This window comes from Lissotriton vulgaris, chromosome 2_1, assembly GCF_964263255.1.
Source record: "Lissotriton vulgaris chromosome 2_1, aLisVul1.2, whole genome shotgun sequence".
NCBI lineage: Eukaryota > Metazoa > Chordata > Amphibia > Caudata > Salamandridae > Lissotriton > Lissotriton vulgaris.
In genome coordinates this window covers 1,962,004,470-1,962,025,134 of record NC_141687.1, presented here as the reverse complement: position 1 = coordinate 1,962,025,134, position 20,665 = coordinate 1,962,004,470, and the positions used below count along the sequence as shown (strand labels likewise).

The 20,665-nt window shown below is 47.2% G+C and overlaps 1 protein-coding gene across 1 annotated transcript in view; it reads left to right on the top strand.

The window, feature by feature from the left end:
* The window catches only part of LOC147733564 (aminopeptidase N-like), a 262,708-nt gene that overhangs the window by 89,213 nt on the left and 152,830 nt on the right, over positions 1-20,665 (top strand). The window lies entirely within an intron of this gene.

Genomic DNA, 20,665 nt, shown 5'->3' with positions numbered 1-20,665 from the left:
AGGCTCTGTGACAGGACTCGCAGCGACAGAAATCTTCCCGCACCGAGGCGATGTGCTCCGCAAGCGAACGATGTGTTAAAATTGTAGATCTTATGTTCTTCTTCTTTTCCAGCTCACTAAACAGCAGGCCACAGCCCTATTCAGGCCCACGTGCTATCCCCTCCCACCACTCAAGATGCAGATGGAGCTATATAGCCTAGGGATGACTCACTCAGCCTCTGTGAGCCACCTCAGGACCAGTCACTCACAAACCAGACAGTCAAATCACAAACAGCCCACGGCATACAGAAAGGTCAGACAAGAAAACAGCCACTTTCTCAAAGTGCTGTTTTCAAACAAAGGATCCTTCCTAAAAGATAGGTTATTAAATTCTGAGTTCAGGGATACCAAACTTTCATTTTCTAAATTGCTCCTATGGGATGATATGCAGGTAAACATTATACACAGCAAACACAGGGAGATGATGGACAGAGTGCTGAAACTTTTTAGACACTCACCCACAGTCACAGATCTGGGTTGAATCGATCATCATTCTTTAGCTCACTTCGCCACCTCAGTTCAGACCCAGCTATATGCAAATCAGTCTTGACCCAGTGCCTCATGGAACAGTCCAGCCCGAACTGCCAAACCCGGTCTTCCCAGAACCGGAAACAAACATCCTGGGACCGGTTTCTGGATAACACTCTTCATCAGCCAGGCTAGCTTGAATCCAGTGGCAAAGTGAGCAAGGGACCCACCTTTGGGCATACCCTGCCAACTTAGGACGAACAAAGCAAACACAAGGAGATGATGCCATCGCGCTTAGGAACCGTAGGCAGAACCCCGCCACCAGCTCCATTGAGAGACCGGACATAAAAACTGAAAAATCGGGACCGTTCCTGTCCTTAGCCCGCAACCTCCTGTTCTACGGCATCACTGCCCCGCCACCTTAAGTAATTTAATCCCGGCCATCTGCCGAGATAAGACATCGTACTAGCTTCATTACCCATTTTGGAGCTAGGCATGCCCTGAGATGCCAGGAGGCATTGTTTGTACATTCAGGCAATTAATTAAATAGTCCTGATGATGATCCGACTATTCTTCTTGCAAGGGATCGAAACGTCGTCGACCACTTCAATAGTTTCACGCGTAACCATTGTGTTCAATTAGTGTGGTTGCTATTGTGGATAGCTTGTTCATTTTTTGATTTAACCAAGCTTCTGTTTTTTTGTTTCGCCTGAAAATCTTTTTGTTTGTTATTTATCTGTTTTTGGTCTTTTGTACTGGATCAGGATTGCGTCCCGCTCTATTGATGTGTTTGCTTAATTGTGTTTAATTGACTCTATCTTGTGCATCAAATTCTTTGTCTGGATGGACACTGCATAAATATATCACCTATTATGGTTGTATATGTTGCTTCCTAAAGGACCATTGTTACAAAATATCATGGCAACAGTCCAGCCCAAACTGCCAAGCCAGGTCTTCCCAGAACCGGAAACACGCATCCTGGGACCGGTTTCTGGGTAACCCCATTCATCAGCCAGGCTAGCTTGAATCCAATAGCAAAGTGAGCAAGGGACCAAGGTCTGGGTATACCCTGCCAACTTAGGGTGAACAAAGCAAACACAAGGAGATGATGAACAGAGCCCTGAAACTTTTCAGATACTCACCCCCAGTCACAGATCTGGGTTGAATCCATCATCTTTCATTAGCTCACTTTGCCACCTCAGTTCAGACCCAGCTATATGCAAATCAGTCTTGACCCTGTGCCTCATGGGAACAGTCCAGCCAGAACTGCTAAGCCAGGTCTTCCCAGAACCAGAAACAAGCATCCTGGGACTGGTTTCTGGGTAACACCCTTCATCAGCCAGGTTAGCTTGAATCTAGTGGCAAAGTGAGCAAGGGACCCACGTCTGGGCATACCCTGCCAACTTAGGACGACAAAGCAAACACAAGGAGATGATGGACAGAGCGCTGAAACTTTTCAGATACTCACCCCCAGTCACAGTCCTGGGTTTAATCCATCATCATTATTTAGCTCACTTCGCCACCTCAGTTCAGACCCAGCTATATGCAAATCAGTCTTGACCCTGTGCCTCATGGAACAGTCCAGCCCGAACTGCCAAACCCGGTCTTCCCAGAACCGGAAACAAACATCCTGGGACCGGTTACTGGATAACACTCTTCATCAGCCAGGCTAGCTTGAATCCAGTGGCAAAGTTAGCAAGGGACCCACCTTTGGGCATACCCTGCCAACTTAGGACGAACAAAGCAAACACAAGGAGATGATGCCATCGCGCTTAGGAACCGTAGGCAGAACCCCGCCAACAGCTCCATTGAGAGACCGGACATAAAAATTGAAAAATCGGGTCCGTTCCTGTCCTTAGCCCGCAACCTCCTGTTCTACGGCATCACTGCCCCGCCACCTTAAGTAATTTAATCCCGGCCATCTGCCGAGATAAGGCATCGTACTAGCTTCATTACCCATTTTGGAGCTAGGCATGCCCTGAGATGCCAGGAGGCATTGTTTGTACATTCAGGCAATTAATTAAATAGTCCTGATGATGATCCGACTATTCTTCTTGCAAGGGATCGAAACGTCGTCGACCACTTCAATAGTTTCACGCGTAACCATTGTGTTCAATTAGTGTGGTTGCTATTGTGGATAGCTTGTTCATTTTTTGATTTAACCAAGCTTCTGTTTTTTTGTTTCGCCTGAAAATCTTTTTGTTTGTTATTTATCTGTTTTTGGTCTTTTGTACTGGATCAGGATTGCGTCCCGCTCTATTGATGTGTTTGCTTAATTGTGTTTGATTGACTCTATTCTTGTGCATCAAATTCTTTGTCTGGATGGACACTGCATAAATATAGCACCTATTATGGTTGTATATGTTGCTTCCTAAAGGACCATTGTTACAAGATATCATGGCAACAGTCCAGCCCGAACTGCCAAGCCAGGTCTTCCCAGAACCGGAAACACGCATCCTGGGACCGGTTTCTGGGTAACCCCATTCATCAGCCAGGCTAGCTTGAATCCAGTGGCAAAGTGAGCAAGGGACCCATGTTTGGGCATACCCTGCCAACTTAGGGTCACAAAGCAAACACAAGGAGATGATGGACAGAGCGCTGAAACTTTTCAGACACTCACCCCCAGTCACAAATCTGGGTTGAATCTATCATCATTCTTTAGCTCACTTCGCCACCTCAGTTCAGACCCAGCCATATGCAAATCAGTCTTGACCCTGTGGCTCATGGGAACAGTCCAGCCCGAACTGCCAAACAAGGTCTTCCCGTCCATCACCCCCTTTGGTATCGCTTTGTTCACCCTCAGTTGGCAGGATATGCCCAGAAGTGGGTTCCTTGCTCACGCTGCCACTGGATTCAAGATAGCCCGGCTACTCATCTCCACTACGTGGGCTGACCTGAGCTGAGGGTTGCTTCGTGCCTCTGCTCCTGGCGTAGAGGCGCCTTGACTGTGTTGCAGATTGCTGTGGGACGCGGCTCTTGGACCCGAGCCGCCATCGTTGGAACAGGACCCGCCCTCCGCCCACACCGCTGCGGGACTGCGAGGCACTCTAACACCTGCAGCCTCTTTCCGCAGCGGCCCCGCCCCCCGCCCGGTGTGCCTGCATAACTTTCGCAGCACCCGCTGCGCAGGTGCTACTCATCTCCACTACGTGGGCTGACCTGAGCTGAGGGTTGCTTCGTGCCTCTGCTCCTGGCGTAGAGGCGCCTTGACTGTGTTGCAGATTGCTGTGGGACGCGGCTCTTGGACCCGAGCTGCCATCGTTGGAACAGGACCTGCCCTCCACCCACACCGATGCGGGACTGCGAGGCACTCTAACACCTGCAGCCTCTTCCCGCAGCAGCCACGCCCCCGCCCGGTGTGCCTGCATAACTTTCGCAACACCCGCTGCGCGGGTGCTACTCATCTCCACTACGTGGGCTGACCTGAGCTGAGGGTTGCTTCGTGCCTCTGCTCCTGGCGTAGAGGCGCCTTGACTGTGTTGCAGATTGCTGTGGGACGCGGCTCTTGGACCCGAGCTGCCATCGTTGGAACAGGACCTGCCCTCCGCCCACACCGCTGCGGGACTGCGAGGCACTCTAACACCTGCAGCCTCTTCCCGCAGCGGCCCCGCCCCCCGCCCGGTGTGTCTGCATAACTTTCGCAGCACCCGCTGCGCGGGTGCTACTCATCTCCACTACGTGGGCTGACCTGAGCTGAGGGTTGCTTCGTGCCTCTGCTCCTGGCGTAGAGGCGCCTTGACTGTGTTGCAGATTGCTGTGGGACGCGGCTCTTGGACCCGAGCTGCCATCGTTGGAACAGGTCCCGCCCTCCGCCCACACCGCTGCGGGACTGCGAGGCACTCTAACACCTGCAGCCTCTTCCCGCAGCGGCCCCGCCCCCTCCGTTGGGAGGATAAAAACAGTCTACCCGTCTCGCGCAGCGGGACGCGCGCGGGACGAAGCTCGGGCGAAGCCCGGGCAAAGGGCGGGCACTCTGAGGCCAGAGTAGGCCAGAGTAGGCCGGGCCGGGCCTACCCCCTAAGACCCGCAGTTCAGTGGCCCGTGCCCCGCCTCACGTCGGATATGTCGACAGAAGAGGAAACCCCTGGGAAAAAAGGAAAACTTCGCAATGGGTCATTGGATAATTATTTTCCCAAGATTCAGAGTGAGGGCGATAAGGATTCTATCTTAGCAGAGCGTAGGGCCGAGCGACGTCGCTCAGTTGAGAGCATGAAACATAGACCCCTCATTGACAGTTCCCTGCTTGTTTTGACCCGGGAGGGAGGGTCAGTAGATTTGAATGGGGATAATGCTAGTCAAGAAGGCGTTCCCCTTTTGTTTCGTGATTTTGTATCCACACCTTGTTTGCCCTTGGGTAACATCATAACTGTTTCTCCTACTCCTAGTCCAAGTCGTACCTCTGTCATAACTAGACCTAGGAAACAGAAACCTAAGCATTTAGTTGCTGTCCAGATCCACCGTCCACCACAAAATAAAAAAAGGAGGAAACTAAGGGTGGCACTAGGTAAAGGTAAAATCCCGCATACAGAGTTTGGTAAAGGGGCAAAAACCCTCAATTCAACGGTGACTACTCTAGCAGAGGAGCCGGATCCTATACCAGCAGTAGTACCTCCATTGGTAAATAGTTCAATTGAAGAAGTTGCACAGGCTGCGGTTCCTGACAGCAATGCTGGAGCCACAGCATCTGTTACTCCACCACCCCCCACATTAATAGGGAATTTGGAGTTTTTGCTGAGATCTCTCCTTTTACCTATTAATGAGTCCATTAAAAAGGTGGAAATTAGACTGACCATACTGGAAACTGCTATATCTAGTAAGCATGGGCGGAGAATCCGTTTCGCTCGCGGATTTTGCGGATTTTCGGTAAATTCGCAATCCGCGAGATTCGCGAATCTCCCGAAAAATCCGCGAGCAGCGGATTTTATGGCTTGCTCGCACTGTTCGCGTGAGTTCGCGGCTTCCCAGTACCACTTCGCGCCCCGCGAATAAGCGCAAAATTGCAGAAATACGATCTTAGCAAAACTGAAACTACTTACCAGGTTCAAAAGTTCAGGCTCATCATTAGTAGCCATTTCCTGTAGTGCTTCCTGAGGGGCCCCTCCAGAGTTCAGTTGCCAGTTGCAACTATTATGTGACCCTGCTCTGAACCTCAGAATAGTTACACATATGCCACAAAGGTCCTGAATTACAGCTAAGGGAGACAAGCAGGAGCCAGGCTGGAAGTTCAAATCCATTAATCAGCCCCTAATTCATTATTGTCAGTTGGGGCAGGGCAGGTGTTGTAACTAATTTTGCAACAATGAAAGCACTTAGCAAGTGCAAAAGATCACTAATCAGGAAGCACTAAGGAAGCAGGTGCCAGCTAAAAAAATATTCTGTGACACATTAATCAGCCCCAAATTAATTCAGGTCACTTGAGGCAGGGAAGGTGTGCTTGCTTTGCCACAATAATGTACACTGACTGGACAACCAGAGGGTGCTGTGATGAAACAGAGGGTGGCATGGGTGGGCCAGAGGGTGGCATGAGTAGTCAGAGAGTGGCAGTGGTGACAGAGAGTGGCAGTGATGATGAAGAGTGTCCCAAACAGGCTGGACACGTAGAAACAACAAGTTCGCGAAACTTGCGACCCGACAGGTAAGTTCGCGTTTGCGAAATTGTACAAAACCCTCGCGAACTGGCAGAAACCCGCGCGAACACACAAAAAAAAAAAATCCGCAATTTCGCGAGAATCCGCGGATTTTGCGAATTGCGAGTTCGCAAATCCGCAAAATTCGCGAACGCGAGATTCGCAAAATTCGCCCATGCTTAATATCTAGCATGGTTACTATGACTAAAACCCAGGGGAGTGGGGTGGCACATCCCACACCTATGGTCAGGCCCCCTTCTACCACCGTCCCAAAAAACCCAACTGTACCAGCTCAGCCGGCCAAACAAACTTCACAGCCCAAGGGGAGGGTTGACCTTCCCACCCATAATCCATTGCCTCCCAAACAGCTAAATACACCTGCAACTGAACAAAAGACATAGAGGGGGACCTAGTGGTGGTCAACTTTAGAGACCCCAGAGCAGTAGATTATATCTTAAATTGGCCACCTGGAAACGGGGAAACTCGTATCATCCCTCGGGCCCTAATTCACTTCTATCCCAGGTCTGAGGCTATTCCTCCCAATATCCAAATAAGTTCCAAATCTATAGGCCACCCCCCACCCTGCCATATAACAATAATTATCCCCAGTACGGGCAACACTTTGCCTCGGTGCCTGACCAGCATTTTGCCTGGTCTACGGTGCCCTATAGGCACACAATGAGCCACGACACCTGGATGGAACACCTAAGACCCTTCACCCCCTTGGATACTTACAATCGGTTTTCGCAGCTCTCTGGGCTGGAAGATTGCGATTGAAGTTTAGCATCCAGGGGGGAGATATGTGAACTCCCTGGAGAGGAGGCCCCACGACTTCGTGGCAGCATAGATGCAGGGCAAGTTAGTCCATCTTTAGCTCAAATTGCCATCACTAACAACATTACTGAGGCTTCCATGTTAGCCGGGTCTATGGCCAGCATGGCTAGTTGTCCTGTAAATCTTATTCCCTTGATCCAAGATGGGGGCAGCTGTATGACCTGGACGGATAATGAGGGTGTGAATAAGGAGGGACTCACCAGAGTGCCCAAGGGACGGCGGGTAATAAACCTCCTATCTTGGAACGTTGCGGGGTTAAAAAGAAAGTTAGATATACCAGAGTGGCACACGTTCATTGAGAGGTTCGATGTTTGCCTGTTTCAGGAAACCTGGAGCCTACTACCCTTATATAAATCGGGGTATATCACCCATTTTTTGCCAGCAGTAAGCAAAGGAAAGGGTAGACCAGCGGGTGGCCTCATGGTCTGGATTAAAATAGAGTTGGACTGGGTGGTCACACGCCACAACTTGGAGTGTAGTGCTATACTCCACCTTTCTTCTAGAGGGAATGAGGAGGGTAGCAGACTTGACCTCTTCAACGTTTACGCCAGAGGGGCACCGGGGGACTCCGCCACCTCAACTTTAACAGCTCTGGACTCTGCCTTAGCTAACTGCCCTTCAACAGCAAAAATCATTGTGGGGGGTGATTTCAATTGCACGTTTGAACCCCTCCTCGGAGACGACCCTCTGGGTATTGAAGACGAAGACTCAAAATGGTCTATCCCAACTCTATCCCTGCCCCCTATTAGAAAATGGTCAGCTAGGGCAATCCAAATCACTGCATTAACTAGGGACCACAAGTTAAGAGCCCTCAATGGCAGGACTATATCCGACCGGGCAGGTGCACTGACCTTCAATAGACTTATCGGGCCGTCCCGAATTGACTACATCCTAATGGATGTTAGTCTTTGGGCAGACCTTATTGATATGGAAGTGCTCCCAAGTCAGGATAGCGACCATAATCCCCTGTGTTGTAAGTTTAATTGGGGCATTTTTAAAGACACTAGGGTGAATGCCCCCTTAAAAACATCCAAAGAGATCACCCCATACAACAACAATCGCAGACTGAAATGGGACAAGGCTAACCTCAAGGATGATGACCTAGGGGCCATTAAATCCCTGGTAGAGGGTCTGTGCTCTGATCAAGAGGCCTGGGTTTGTGAAAACCAGATTAGCATGCTGCTGCACTCTTCCCTCGACTCGGCTTATAAAGCTACAATAGATCATGTCAGCCAATTTTTTATCTTGAAAGGGAAAAGCCACAGGAAAACTATTACACCTCCCACTTCAAATAAACCTTGGTATACAGAGCAGTGCAAGGGCAAAAGGAAAAATCTGACAAAAGCCTTTGCTGGTTAGAGCGGAAAACCGGTTTAGTTCTTTTTGTACCAACAGAGGCTTAACCATCAATACCTCGAAAACTAAACTGATGGCACTCTCCCCCTCTAAAAGATTTAAAAATAATTTCTTGCTCAACGGTGCTCCCCTGGAGCTGGTCGATTCATTTGACTATCTTGGTGTCCGGATAAATAGTCAAATGACCTGGAAGGACCACTTGGCCAAAATGTTACTCAGCCACCAAAGAGTTTCAGGGGTGACTCTGAGGGAGCTCCGCGAGTCAAGTAGCAAACCTGTTTCCCCGGCCATGGCGGTTTATGAGGGTCAGATCCTTCCGGCGGCACTATATGGCTCCGAACTCTGGGGGTTCGAAAATGTTTCAGATCTATCGACAGCGGAAAACAATTTTCTAAGGAAGGTGGTGGCTCTTCCCGCTTCCACCCCACTGATCCCCCTGAGACTAGATTTGGGCAGAAGAGCCCTAAAGGACTTGGTACGGCTACGCCCGTTGCTCTTCTGGACTCGTTTAAGAAGAACCGAGGAGCTCGGAAAATATGCTGAAGGGCTAGATGATCTTCTTCTGTTGGACACGGGGAAAAAAATAGGATGGCTGAATAAATTGAGAGACCTGGTTCATAACTTGGGACTAAGGGATGCTTGGGAGTCACAAATGCCGCCACCCAAGGAAGTGATCAAAAATCTATATTGGGACTGGGTACAGAGCAATGCACTAAGGGACATGGATGGGGGTTCACTCACGGATCAATTTCTGTTAATTAAATGGGTGAAAAAACTGGAACCCTTCCTTGACCTGATAACCAAACCTCTAGATCGAGCGCTATATCTAAAATTGAGATATGGGACGCTCCCGGTGCATGACTTCACGGCGAGGTGGTCGAACTCTGGTGTCCCCCTGCGCTCGTGCCCTGGCTGTGCAGCACCAAAGGAGTCTGTGGCTCACCTATTTTTTGCCTGCCCCGCTTACAAAGTGGCGCGGAAATTCTGGCTGAAACCTGTGTGCAGGGAACTGGGGCTGAGGTGCCATAGCCAGGCACTACGTGTACTTTCTACTGACTCTTCTTCCTCCATCATGATTTGTGGGGTGGCAAAATTCTTGGGCAGTGCGTGGGTGACGCCCTCCCGTTTACTGAAATTGAACTCGGGGAGACCTACAGTCTGATGCTTGAAACTCCTGTTAGCAAACCAGTGACTGTGGTGCATTTATTCCCTTTTTATATCCGTATCTTTTTATAGTTTTAACCGGTGATTAGAAATGTATATGTATATGTATTCTTTTATGGTGATCAATTTGCCGAATAAAGATATTTTAACTGAACTGATAGCCCGGTTGATGAGGGTTATGAACCCGAAACCTGTCCTAGGATGCTTGTTTCCGGTCCATGGAAGACATGGTTTGTCAGTTTGGGCTGGACTGTTCCCATGAGGCACAAGGTCAGACTGATTTGCATATGGCCATGGCTGAACTCGGATGGTGGAGTGAGCTAAAGAATTATGATGGATTAAACCCAGATCAGTTGACTAGGGGTGAGTGTTTGATTTTCTCAAACGCTCCATCCATCATCCCGCTTGGTATCCTTTTGTTCGCACTAAGTTGGCAGGGTATACCCAGACATGGGTCCCTTGTTCACTCTGCCACTGGATTCAAGATAGCCTGGCTGATGAGGGTCATGAACCCGAAACCTGTCCCAGGATGCTTGTTTCCGGTCCAGGGAAGACATGGCTTGGCAGTTCGGGCTGGATTGTTTCCATGAGGCACAGGGTCAGACTGATTTGCATATGGCCATGTTTGAACCTTGGTGGTGGAGTGAGCTAAAGAATGATGATGGATTAAACCCAGAAGTTGACTAGGGGTGAGTGTGTGATTTGCTCAAACGCTCTGTTCATCATCCCCTTTGGTATTGCTTTGTTCGCCCTAAGTTGGCAGGGTATGCCCAGACGTGGGTCCCTTGCTCACTCTGCCACTGGATGCAAGGTAACCTGGCTTATGAGGGTTATGAACCCGAACCCAGTCTTAGGATGCTTGTTTCCGGTCTAGGGAAGACATGGCTTGGCAGTTCGGGCTGAACTGTTCCGATGAGGCACAGGGTCAGACTGATTTGCATATGGCCATGTCTGAACTGGGGTGTTGGAGTGAGCTATAGAATGATGATGGATTAAACCCAGATTAGTTGACTGCTGCTGAGTGTTTGATTTGCTCAAACGCTCCATCCATCATCCCTTTTGGTAAACATTATACACAGCATTCCCCATTAGAGCCTACGGGCAAGATAGCCTTTCAATAGTGAAAAATGAAAATGGCTGTAATTCACTACCAGAGCATGTCACCCACACTAGTACATGCTCTACCTTTCACATACACTGCACCCTGGTCAAGGGGGTACCTAGGGCCTTCCAGATGGGTGTGCAATGTGTACAGAAAAGGGAAGGGTTAGGCCTGGCCAGTGTGGACACTGGTCAGGTCAACATGGCAGTTATCAACTGCACACAGGCACTGCTGTAGCAAGCCTGAGACACCACTTTAGGGCTACTCCTATGGGTGGCACAATCAGTGCTGCAGGCCCACTAGTAGCATTTGAATCAACAGCCCTGGCACACTCAGTGCACTTTACTAGGGACCTACTGGTAAAACAAATAGGCCAGTCATGGATAACTAATCACAAAAACAATTTATCTAGGAAGCACTTGCACGTTGACACTGATCAGCAGTGGCAAAGTGCCCGAAGCATCTAAACCAGCAAAAACGGAATCCAGCACAGCCTCAAAAATACAGGAGGTAGAGGCAAAAAGTCAGGGGAAACCACGCTAAAGATGCCAGGTCTAACAGCTATTATCGAGATCAAACCCCCTCTGTCAGGAGTGAGAGGAGAGTCAATTGGGTGGTGGATGGTTGAGGGGTTGGAGGAAATGTGAGTATCTGGACAAGGCAGGATAGCTCATCACTATAGGGCTTTGACACAGAACTCTGTGCTGATCGAGGAGCCTCCTGGACCGGCCGTAGGTCCGCTTCTCATCCGTCCCTTCACAAGGAAACTCCTCAGTCAACCACCCACCTGTCTATTGATCTTACTGCTGCATACTGCCTTCCAGTGCCTAATTTCTGACAGTGTTTGCTGATGATCAGCACCCACACTTATTTCTTAACACCGGTGCAGACTTATGATAGTTTACCACATGCTGCAGCTGACTGACTACTATTAACCCTTTCGATGCTGATGACGAGCTCAGCTCGTCATCACCCACGGGTGTCGTGTGCTGATGACGAGCTGAGCTCGTCATGAACAATGGGCTCCTGCGTTCCTCAGCACAGGAGGGGAAAATGGACAGCAGCTATGTGGTTAAATAGGGCACATCATGGGAGTGCTTAACAATGTAATATATTAAAAGGGTAACACTTCCCATGTGCCCAGGCCAGTCTTACCAGTTTGGATAATTTACACATTTTCACATTTCATGGATTATGATTGTAAGAGGGAAGCGCTGTTTTTGGCACATGTCAGAGTCAGCATAGCCAGTGTATGGGCAAGCTGTAGTCGTTTTCTGAAAAATATCAAGGGCTCTGGGATTTTCTTTGTTACTCCCTTAGATATTTTACGTCATATAAAAATCTTTGGACTCTGAAACTTTTTTGCTCCAGAGACATCCAGAGGACTGGGACAAACCTGCCTAGTCTATCTGATGGAGGTGTGTTGTCGCTGGGCCAAAGATTTAGGTTACTCCCACTTAAAACTTTTCCGTAGCAGCAAATACATTTCAGTGGGATGCTGTGGAGAAGATCTGGCATTGTGGCTTCCTATTGATCTACATCATGCAGCCTTGCCCCGCTGGGGAAATCTGAGCTTCAATAAAGTGACTAAGTCCAAATTTAGAAATCTTCACCAGCTGAAGATGCCAAAATTACCCTCCTGGCAAGAGACCTTTTTGGATATGAATTTTAAATTTCTCTTATATTTCCCACCAAGAGATACCAGCCTTACTGTTTTTTATAGCTGTTGGGCCAAGTGCTCCCTCCCTTGCAATCTCATATGGTGCCTTTGTTCCGTGCAGTTTGTTGCACATTCAGTGTGTTAAAGACAAGAGAACAATAGAAATTGTGGCTGATTGTTCGCCTATGCTCTCTAATCTTCAAACAACCCATAAGAGAGGGGCTCAATGTTCGCCTACACTCCGATCCGTTTGTAGAGGCATCACAATTATTCAAACTATCTCAGGCCCACATACCTGATGGATGTTTCTGGTCACAAGCCTATTTCCCTTCAACTCATATGAGGTTGAACTATTACGAATACTTTGTCTTGGCTGTCTACTGTTTTTTGTCCTTATGAAGACCCGCTGTGAAGCATCTTACCTGCGCAAACCATAGGGTTGAATGCCAAGTGGATTTAGCACTTTTGAAAGGCTTATTGTTTCTGTATGCTCGAATGTGGTGATGGGTGACCTTTTGTGATTTATTACCCAAGAGAAACCCTTCATTTTTCATTGATTGTATTTGGTACCCCTTCTCTTTGTGATTGGGGCCACTCGCTTCTTGTTTTGGATTCTGGGTTACTCATTGACTTTAATAGTTTGTTGCATGCGCAAGCGTCAGTTGGGGGTGCCTAGAATAAATCCAAAGTCCTTTGATGAGTGTTAACTTTCTTTTCTGGACCTCACACTGTAGAATAAACTGCATTCACAGATAAGAATGATTGATTCACACACCCTTTTAGCAAGACCTTGAACATATTTTTTGTTTGGTCTCCATTGTGTAGACTAACGCTATCTTTTAGGGTTTTGTTCTGTAGTGGCAATCATGCTGGGTGGTTGTTCTTTAGTACCAGGGTGCAAGATATGGTACATGTTGAAATTTACAAGAAATAGAATCAAGTTAAAGACTCATAGATTCCTCTAAAGCAATACACCATCTTGTTAGTAAGGCTGCATCTGGTTGCTGATCTGCCCTTAGCAACAAACTGTACAAGACCTAGGCTACTTGAGCCTGTTTATGTTTTGCTCCAGAGCCCCGAAAAGGGTCATACTCCCGCTTGGAGAGTTCTGCCTCTTCTATTCATTCCATCTGCTCCTCCAGCTGCATATATTTTAAATGGGTCAGTTTTTTCCGAGCCACGCTACACTGCACATCAAAAGGTTTCAAGTTGCCATATATAGATAGATAGGAGATCGATGTTCCTGGGGAGTAAGAGATAGAAACACTTTCAGGCATTTCTGCCTCTTCCGTTGTGCAATACTCTAGTGGCTCTCAAGTGACCCAACAACCTTCAGGAACCGAGAAGAGACGGCTGAATCCCCCAATTATGCTACGTCTGAAGTCTTGTCACCTCAGGATGGGATGGAAACTTTTTTTTCTCTCTCTACCTGAGCTTGTCTACCTAATTCCTGAAGGATTAGCCTGTGTCATGCAGGGCTATCCCAGGGTGATGTTAACGTTCCTTAAGTGGCAGGAAAGAAATAATAAACCAAATCTCAATACAAGTCCAGTTAGAGAGTGTTTTGCCACTGGGTTATTTATTAAGAAACAAATGAAACCGTTTTCTGTGTTCAACACCATGTTTGATTTCAACCTAGTCAGACATTTATTTGCAGTTACCTGGACTCTATTTCCTAATGGTTAGTGCCCATACTAGTTAAAATAGTACTTTTTAAATGTAGCATCTGGTAGTCAAACACCATAGCCTCCTCCACAAGTACCCCCTAAAATGCAGATTCTGTGGCATTCTATAACATTACATTTGTGACAAAGACCTCTAAATTCTTCATCAGATATGCAGTAATCAGGAAAGGGGATAAGTCAATTGGAATATGTCTCTTTCAGTAAACTTAATAGTGTTTTTCATAGGGAATTGCTAGTTCTATTAACTAATGCTGTTGTCTTAAAAGTCCTATTGCGTTTTTAAATTGAATCTAGAAATGTTTCTTCGCACTCTCTTTCTGAAGCGACTAGACGCTACAGTGGTCAACCTCAAAGCTGGGGAACCGGATTCGAGTTTCACCAGGAACTCTCAACATTCTGTGATTCTGGGTAGATCACTTAATCTCCCCATGCCTAACAAAAGGAATGTGTCCATCTGTAATACAACTGATACCTTAGGGTCGAGCTCACACTATATAAAACTCCCCTCAAAAATCCTTCTTCAAGCACGGAGAAGATCATCCCCAACTTAGATGCCAGGAGAATCCTCAGATCTTACCTTGACTAAACAAAGGCTGTTGGAGTCTCAATAATGTTATTTGTCAGCTACACTTGTCATGTGACTATGTTAGGGTTGGGTAGAAACACTGTCATCTCTAAATGCACACATTTCTTAAGCTACCTTCTTTTATACACAATGACTTTTGACATGCAATTGCTTGAGTGACAGTGCAGGATTAGTATCTCTGAAACCACATTGCTCACAATTCCATTCGTATAAGGCCTGAACAAGACAGGCCTCTCACAATAGAATAAACAAATGCCAACTGGCTGAAGCCTCGACACGGATATATGGATACTGTTTGTATAAATACACATGCATTTCCATGTTCAAATTAGAGGAGCACTTGCTGTGTCAGAGTCTGAGTCCAACTGATTCCTGTTTTCCCTCTGCGAGGAGGTTTGTTCAACTTGTGACCAAGACCGGGACTTGCATCCACTTTCCTTTAGGTAATGGGCGTTAAATCATCTAGCAGGGGAAAACCCGCTCTAGGTAAGTAGGTTAGGAAGCGCTTAGTAGCAGGACAATATGCATAGTCCTGTTATACCCACATATATACACTGATTTAGTTCAATGGTGGAATCTTTTATCCCTTTGACCCATTTGAAACAGACTGGAGCGTGGAAACTACCTTGTATCTGCCTCAAATAACAACAAGGTAAGCAATACACAAGCGTGCGGAAATAAAGCTGAAGGCACCCGCTCGATTATGTAACAGTAGCATTGGACTATGCCCAATTGGCATATTTATTTCCTTGTAAGTGACACTACCTGTGTCCATGGCCTACAAATTAAATACTACTACTGGGCCTGCAGCACCGATTGTGCCACCCACTTACGTAGCTTTCCAACATGTCTCAGGCCTGCCTTTGCTGCCTGTGTGTGTAGTATTTAAAATCTTCCTTTGCAACCTGGCAAAATGAACCTTTTGCCACACCCAAAATGTCCTTTTTAATACATAAAAGTCAGCTCTAGGGTAGGCCGTGGATAGCCCAGGTTGCAGTACATTCAAAAGGTTTGAGATGTACTTGAGATGTACCTTCAAGTTGTACATGTCCTGGTTGTGAAATAATCCTTAAATTTGTTTTTCACTACTACAAGGCCTACCTTTCCCATAGGATAACATTGAAGTTACCTTATTACATTTAATAAGCTTTAATTGCCAAATGGCACAGGTAATCCTTTCATGTTTAGTCTCTTTGGATATATGATGAGAAATCCTAACATATAGTGAATTTAGATTTTAAATTACCATTTTGAAAATGCCGCTTTTAGAAAGTTACAAAAAGAGCAATTGATGGACAGAATGCAGAACAATGTAATACATTCAAGACAGTACAGAGATCTGAGCATACATCCATCGTTTTATTATTCCCCAATGCTATCCAGTTTAAACCCATCAATCTGCAAATCAGTCTTGACCATGCGCCCAATTGTAAAAGTCCAGCCCGAACTGCCAAGCCAGGTCCTCCCTGGACTGGAAACAAGCAGCCTAGGACCAGTTTTGGGGTTTCACCTCTCATCAGCCAGAACAGCATGCCTCCAATGGCATGGAGAGCACTGGACCCATATCTGGGCATAACCAACCCACTCAAGGTGACAAATGCAAAAAGAACAATTGATGGACAGAATGCAGAACAATGTCATCCATGCACCTCAGTACAGAGATCTGGGATTACATCCATAATTTTTTGCTTCCCATGCCATTCCAGTTTAAACTCAGTTATATGCAAATCAGTCTTGACCCTGCACCCAATGGGAACAGTCCAGCCCAAACTGCCAAACCAGGTCCTCCATGGACTGGAAACAAGTATCCTAGGACCGGTTTCGGGGTATCTCCCTCCTCAGCCAGGACAGCTTGATTCCAGTGGCATGGAGAGCAGGGTTCCCATGTCTGGGCATACCCATCCACTCGGGGTAACAAATGCAAAAAGAAAAATTGATAAACAAAATGCAGAACAATGTTATTCCTTCAGCCCAGAACAGAGATCTGGGCCTAAATCCATGTTTTTGCTCCCCATGCCATTCCAGTTAAGAAGTGGGTCACATGCTCACCACACCACTGGATTCAAGGTAGCCTGGCTGATGAAGGCTGATGCCCTGAAACCAGTCCCAGGATGCTTATTTCTGGTCCAGGGAGGGCCTGGCTTGGCAGTTCGTGCTGGACTGTTCCCACAAGGAACAGGGTCAAGACTGATTTGCATATGGTTGGGTGGTGTAGTGACAAAAGAATGATGGATTTAACCCTGATCTTTGTGACTGGGGGTGAATGTTTGCATTGTCCAGCATTCCGTCCATCAATTGCTTATTTTACACTTTTAGAAAGTTGGCATTTTCCTGCCATAGCCATTTAGAGCCTGTAGCTTGTCCCTGGGTCACATGATTGGGTGTAGCTAACAGTTGTGCTTTGTGTATTCCTCCTAGACAACCACACAAAATAGAGAGATTAGGTGTACCTGAATGCGCAATGTTAGACCTGGCACCATTGGCGTGAGTCTCCCTACCATTTTTTGCTTTTGCCTCTTGAGTTTGTGCTATGTTTTTGCTGGTATAGATGCTTTGGGCACTTTGCCACTTCTATTCAGTGCCAAAGTGCAAGTGCTCCCTTTTGTAAAGTGTTGTATTGGATTAGTGACTCCATGATTGGCTTATTTAATTTACTTCTCAGACCCCAGTACAGTGCACCATGTGGGCCCAGGGCCTGTAAATCAACAGCTGCTGGTGGGCTTGCAGCACTGATTGTGCTACCCACAGTAGCAGCTTGTAAAATATAGCTCAGGTTTGCCATTGCAGAGCTTGTGTGCAGTCTGGGACTGCCATGTCAACTTGGCAAGTGCACACACTTGCCAGTCCCTAAACCTTCCCTTTTCTACATATTAGTCACCCCTAAGGTAGGGCCAAGGGCAGGGTGCACAGTGTGTAAAAGGTAGGATATGCCCTGGTGTGTGTGGCATGTCCTCGTAGTCAATTACTGCCAATTTCGGTTTTCACTATTGCAAGGCTACGTGTTCCCATAGGCCAGAATGGGTAATTTGATTATAACATCTTATAATCCTAAGTGACCCAGGGAACAAGGTAGAAATTTGAGTTTAGTATGCTTTAACTCAGAATGTTAAAACACATCTTTCAGTGTGGGTGATTTCAACATTCTGTGTTTGAAAACACCACTTTTAGAAAGTAGGTATTTTCTTGCCTAACCATCCAGCATGTCTGTGCTAGGTGTGTGTATTCCATGTCTGGTTTGAGAGTGTCAGGGGGCTGGCGGGGGCCTTGGCTCCAGCAGTCTGATGGGCTGAATAGGACCTGCATTGAATAGAGAGTAGCGGGCGGAGGTTTCCCTTTCACTGACCTGTGCCCTCATAGAATAGAGAGTAGGGGGAGGAGATTTCCTTTCAGCTACCTGGGCCAGGTCTGCTCTCAAATAATGCTGTCTCCACCTCTTGCCAGGAAGCTGCACCCAGGAGGACAGAACTGGTTTTGACTAGGCACAGACACCCTCTGCCTTCAGAGGCCAAAGGATTTTGCAGTATAAATATTGGAGTCCAGACCCCAGAACTGTAGATCACTTCTGGGCATCAAGACAAACTTTTGCCAAGGAGAGGACCCAAGAAAGCTGAAGGAAGAGACTGCCCCTGTGCTGTTTGCTTTTTAGGGTTGGCCTGCATTGGTTACTTTATTGCCAAGGAAAGGAGAAAAGGAACTTGGTGTGTACTTTTACTATCTTGAGAAAGATCTCCAAGGGCTTGAAGCTGAGCTTGACTCCTGTTCTAAAGTCTCAGGCACACACAGACTTCACCACAGGCTCCCCCTGAATTCCAATGCTGGGAATCCTATCTGCAGTGAGGTGCCTGCTGTTGTTTTGGGCCCTCTGAAGACTGCGTGTTGCTGGGAGCTGGAAGCACGACGCAATGAAGAGAAGCGCATCACCGCCGCAGCAGTTGCCGTCACATCGCTGAAGAAGCGTGTCACCGCAGCAGCTGTTTGCGCTCGCATCACTGGAGAAGCGTGTCGCAGGGGCTGTGGTGGCTCAAAAGTCTACTCAGTTCTCCGCACGGTCGTCGGGCATGCACGCACCGCATCCACATTGTTGCATCGTATCAAAGACTCCATTTTGTCACATTGTATCGGATCCTTGCATCACATGGAGGCGCCATCTTGTCACATAATAGCCGGAACGCAATAAGAAATCCACGCATCACCTCCTCTCCGGTAAGGGACCGACCCATCACCTCCCCTGCTCTGCAGTAAGGAACCGATGCACCACTTCCCTCGAAGCAAGGAACTGACACATCACCTTCCCTGCGACCTTTTTGTTTGATTTGCGTGACACATCCAAGGTACTTTAAGTGTAAAGTGTCGCTTTTACCATCTACATTGAACTAAGCTAATTTTACAATTTTAAAGACTTATTTTTGATTACAGTAGTGTGGATTTTCGTTGTTTAGTCTTGTGTTAAGTCTAGTAAAGATTACTTATTTTTCTAAATTGGTGTGGTGTCCATTTGTATTGTTTTCACTGTATTACTGTATGTGTTCACAAATGCTTTACACACTGCCTCTGAGATAAGCATGTCTGCTGATGCCAAGCTACCAAGGGGGTGATCAGAGGTTATTTTAGAAGTGTAACCCCTTACCTTGCCTGGAAGCAATAGTCCCTATTTGGAGAAAGATGCAAGCCATTGCCAACTAGAGACCCCCATTTATAACATGCAATCACTGGCAGGATAGAAGAGAGGAGCTGGACACAGCCCAACTTACATTTAAATAGGCTGTGTCCCGTCACCACACAAAAGGCTGCATACCCCATGTAATTAGTCTGGAGCCAGGACAGGGGAGGCAGGATGCCTGGGGATTTCGAAGGGGAACCTCTAGATGCTTCTCCCACCATCCAGGGAAAGGGTACCAGGTACACATTTTGGACATCAGACACCACCTCTTCATTACGTTTCTGGACCTTTGGATCCTCTCCCATGAGGAAGCACTGCTGTATCGCTGTAGGACTGCCAGTCTTCTGGACAGCTGCTCTGAAGGAACTGCTGCCCTGATGTGCTGGCCTGCGGCCCTCTTGCTTGGGGAAGAAGAAGTGGACCTGCAACTTCATCTTGAACCCAGTGCTACCAGAGTGACTCCAAGGGATAGTCTGCTGGACCCAGCTGAAGTGATCTCCAAGTGATGCCCGCCGGGTATGGATGGGTCTGTTAACCCTGAGACCTCGCCGCTCGTAGTGTGATTTAACTCGTAGCTCTGTCAGCCCTACTCTTCATGCTACAGCATTGATCCCTACAGGGACCGCCAATTTGAAGTTCTATCAACGCCCATACATAACGCCTAGCCTGCTCTTCGCACTGCGCCGGCAGCCTCCGACTATACTCTCCTTGCTTCTCATGGCCCCCTACACCACAAATGGGAGTCTTGGTATGGATTTGAGATGGTAAAATTACAGCTGGCCTACCCTCATGACTATAGCTGACCTGCACTCCATTGCGGTCTGCCAGAACTTGTGACTTTGACCCGGTCCAGAGCAACCAGATAGCCGCTGTTATCACTTTGTACTTTTTCCGGCACAATTTTTCCCTAAAATCTTTGCAAATTCATAATTCCGGTACTAATGATTAGGTTTTTGTAGTTTTGGTCTTGTTGTATTCACCAAATGTAGCTCTATTATTCTAAACTGATGTGGGACCCTTCTGTATTGTGTTTTCACTGTATTACTGTTGAAGTGTTGCAAAAACTGCTTTTACACATTGCCTTTGAGTTAAGCCTGCCTGCTCTGTGCCAAGCTTCCTGAGGATTGAGCCCAGGTTAATTTAAGATTTGCTTTTGACTTCACCTTGAGAAGAAAAGTGGTTGCTGCTGAACAAGGGTTTCTACCCCCTCAACCAGTAACCCAATTTCTAACACTTATATTTTCACGTCAATCTTTCCTCTTTTACCATCACACCACTAGGTGATGCACACAAAGATAAGACAAAAGTGGTTATCTGGTAACTCATGTATGAAACCAAAATGCTTTTCACATATGTACAACACTCTTGCAAGCAACCACACCCCAATGGGGTCATGTGCTATCTTTCTGAAAATGTGCTTCGCCTTGCCACATTGTGATATGAAACACTAAATACATTCTAGAGTTCAGAACAATACAATACAA